Genomic DNA, 4,165 nt, shown 5'->3' on the forward strand with positions numbered 1-4,165 from the left:
TCAAGAAACATGAAAAATAAAATCCCTTTTAGGCAGCGTGCCAAGCAGCATGAGAGAAGCAAAAATCACCATGTGACTCAGAGACTCGAGCGGTTTATTGTTAGAAAATAAGTTAATCATTACACTGTATTTGTTGGTGTAAAATATTTGGTGTAGGCCTACGTCCATGGCAAATAAAATGACACCGATGCTGATAAACCGGACTGCACTATTTTCAGTCATAGTTTTGAGACATTTCAACGTCTACACTACGCAAAATAGGCGACAGGTCTATCTCTAAATAGCAAAACAATACTTAGAAAAGAGAACTAGCCAAGCAATATTCGCCTGTCATTCCTGTTGCTTGTCACTGGAGGGCGACTGTAGACAATATTTAGACAACTTCCCCAATGACCACATGTCAATTAGGCCTACTTGTTTGTTGATCTCATCAAGGCTGGAAATTACAGTATATATGGTATCATACTTGTTGCTGACCTTAAGGCTCAGGGGTGATAACTATTTAGCTTACTTTAGGTGGAATTCTCCTAATTGTTCGACATCTATCTATGATTGCCCCTATAGCAGGGATCATCACCTACATTCAGCCACGGAACGATTATTTCTTGAATGGATGGTCAGGGGGCCGGAACATAATTACGAAAAATTTGAGGACTGCAAATTGAACGCAATAAGCCCAAACAGACATAATATTGCATCTTGCCTATGCCGCTCTGTCATTGCTCATCCATATATTTATATGGATATATTCTTATTCCATTCCTTTACTAAAATGTGTGTGTATAAGGTAGTTGTTGTGGAATTGTTAGATTACATGTTAGATATTGCTGCATTGTCGGATCTAGAAGCACAACCATTTCTCTACACTCGCAATAACATCTGCTAACCATGAGTATGTGACCAATATAATTTGATTTGATCTTTGACTAAAACATAATACTTTTAAACATTGCATACATTTGTATACGTTGACATTATGCGTGGGAATACTTTTTAACAGATTTCCAAAATTAAAACCACATGAAGCTGATTTGCTGGTGTTTTTACAGTCTTTTATGTCCAACAATCAAAATAAAAGTGTTTTATTTATTTTTGCAAGTTGGGGAACCCTGCCCTATAGCCTTGGTATTTGCTCTGATAGGGTGAAGTGTATCCTATTCTATGCCTTTAACACAACACGTAAATATAGCATGAATCTTTTACCCCCCCCAAAAAATATATATATATTCCACATTTTGTTACGTTACAGTTACAGCTACCTGCCCGAATGCATAGTGCCAACTGCAGTCCCTGGTTCGAATCCAGGCGGTATCACATCCGGCTGTGATTGGGAGTCCCATAGGCACACAATTGGCCCAACGTCGTCCAGGTTTGGCCGGGGTAGGCCGTCATTGTAAATAAGAATTTGTTCTGAACTGACTTGCCTAGTTAAATAAAGGTTAAATAAAAAATATATACAAAAAAAATGTCAAGTTTAGTGGAGGAGGAATAATGGTCTGTGATTGTTTGTTCATTGTTGGGGCTCCTTGGTTCCATTGAAGGGAAATCTTAGCGCTACAGCATACAATGACATTCTAGTTGATTCTGTGCTTCCAACTGTGTGTCAGAGATTGGGGAAGGCCCTTTCCTACATAAGGGACTCAGCATGACAATGCCCCCTGTGTACAAAGCAAGGTCCATAATGGTTTGTCAAGATCGGTGTGGAAGAACTTGACTGGCCTGCACAGAGCCCTGACCTCAACCCCATTGAATACCTTTGGGATCAATTGGATCGCCCAACATCAGTGCCCGACCTCACTAATGCTCTTGTGGCTGAATGGAAGCAAGTGCCTGCAGCAATGTTCCAACATGTAGTGGAAAGCCTTCCCAGAAGAGTGGAGACTGTTATAGCAGCAAAGGGGGTACCAACTCCATATTAATGCCCATGAGTTTGGAATGAGATGTGCCACATACATTTGGCCATGTAGTGTATATTTTCAAATAATTTGTTATCATAGGCAAAAGGTTTTGTCCTACAGCCAAGGACATAAGTAAACATTTCTAGTCAAGATGTGGAATAGAGGGATATATAGTCAGTTGTACAACTGAAATGTGTCTCCTGCATTTAACCCAACCCCTCTAATTCAGAGAAGAGCATCCAAGGTTTTGGCATGCAGGGAACAGTGGGTTAACTGCCTTGCACAGGGGCAGACTGACATATTTTTAGTTTGTCAGCTCAGGGATTCAAACCAGCAACCTTTTGGTTACTGGACCAACGCTCTAACCACTAGGCTACCTGCCGACTCATGTAGAGTCAACAACTGTGTGTTCGTGGACATACAATGTTATCACTCAACTGTGTGTGTGTGTGTGTGTGTGTGTGTGTGTGTGTGTTGTAGTGTGTTGTGGTGTGAGCGAGCGAGCGAGCGAGCGAGAGAGAGAGAGAGAGAGAGAGAGAGAGGAGAGAGAGGAGAGAGAGAGAGAGAGAGAGAGAGAGAGAGAGAGAGAGAGAGAGAGAGAGAGGATTACACTTATCCGAAGCACTGTTCTTGAAGTTGGATTTAGCGTCAACAGCTTAACATAACTCATGGAATCACAGACTAACACTCCCATCTTCTCACTCATGCCTAAAACTTCCATACCTTTTTTGTTACAGTTAGCTAGGCTGGAGCACAGAAGGATCCTTGATAGGACCCATTTTGGTGCGTTTCCCCTTCACTATAGATGGCTATAACAGTAATATAAGGAGATTATGCTAAATCATATTCATTTTCACTCTGTCTTGTATGTTTTGTTAAGAGGATATCATTTACTGATTTCAGGCAGATGTGCTATTATTAGACTTACAAATTACCAAACCCAGTCTCAGGCTTGGATAACATTGGAGGCCACTTCGGTCTCCACAGAGTTATCGTAGTAACGATCAGAGACCTCTGTGTTGATACATTTTCTTTATTTTCTTTTTCTTAATATGCTTTGTAATTTTGTATATACAGTGTCTTCGGGAAAGTATTCAGACCCCTTGACTTTTTCCACATTTTGTTACGCTACAGCCTTATTCTAAAATGGATTAAATAAATACAAATTCTCAGCAATCTACACACAATACACCATAATGACAAAGCGAAAACAGGTTTTTAGATATAAAAACCAGAAATACCTTATTTACATAAGTATTCAGATCCTTTGCTATAATATTCTAAATTGAGCTCAGGTGCATCCTCTTTCTGTTGAGATGTTTCTACAAGTCCACCTGTGTTAAATTAAATTGATTGAACATGATTTGGGAAGTCACACACCTGACTATATAAGGTTCCACAGTTGACAGTGCATGTCAGATAAAAAACCAAGCTATGAGGTCGAAGGAATTGTCCGTAGTGCTCCGAGACAGGACTGTGTCGAGGCACAGATCTGGGGGAGGGTACCAAAACAATTCTGCACTATTGAAGGTCCCCAACAACACAGTGGCCTCCACCATTCTTAAATTAAATACGTTTGGAACCACTAAGACTCTTCTTAGAGCTGGCTGCCCAGCCAAACTGAGCAATTGGGGGAGAAATACCTTGGTCAGGGAGGTGACCAAGAACCTGATGGTCACTCTGACAGAGCTCTAGAGTTCCTCTGTGAAGATGGGAGAACCTTCCAGAAGGACAACCCTCTTTGCAGCACTCCACCAATCAGGCCTTTATGGTAGAGTGTCCAGACGGAAGCCACTTCTCAGTAAAAGGCACATGACAGCCCGCTTGGACTTTGCCAAAAGGCACCTAAAGACTCTCAGACCATGAGAAACAAAATTCTCTGGTCTGATGAAAGCAAGATTGAACTCTTTGGCCTGAATGGCAAGCGTCACGTCTGGAGGAGGCCTGGCACCATCCCTACGGTGAAGCATGGTGATGGTAGCATCATGCAGTGGGGATTTTTTTCAGCGGCAGTGTCATGTTTTGTCATTGATCATCATGTCTTGTCCCTGTGCTTCCCTCTGCTGGTCTTATTAGGTTCTTTCCCTCTTTCTATCCCTCTCTCTCCCCCTCCCTCTCTCCCTCTCTCGCTCTCTCTCTCTATCGTTCCGTTCCTGCTCCCAGCTGTTTCTCATTCTCCTAACTACCTCATTTACTCTTTCACACCTGTCCCCTATTTTGCCCTCTGATTAGAGTCCCTATTTCTCCCTTGTTTTCACGCTCTGTCC

The sequence above is a fragment of the Salvelinus sp. IW2-2015 genome, linkage group LG4q.2 (genome assembly GCF_002910315.2).
Source record: "Salvelinus sp. IW2-2015 linkage group LG4q.2, ASM291031v2, whole genome shotgun sequence".
Taxonomy (NCBI): Eukaryota; Metazoa; Chordata; class Actinopteri; order Salmoniformes; family Salmonidae; genus Salvelinus; species Salvelinus sp. IW2-2015.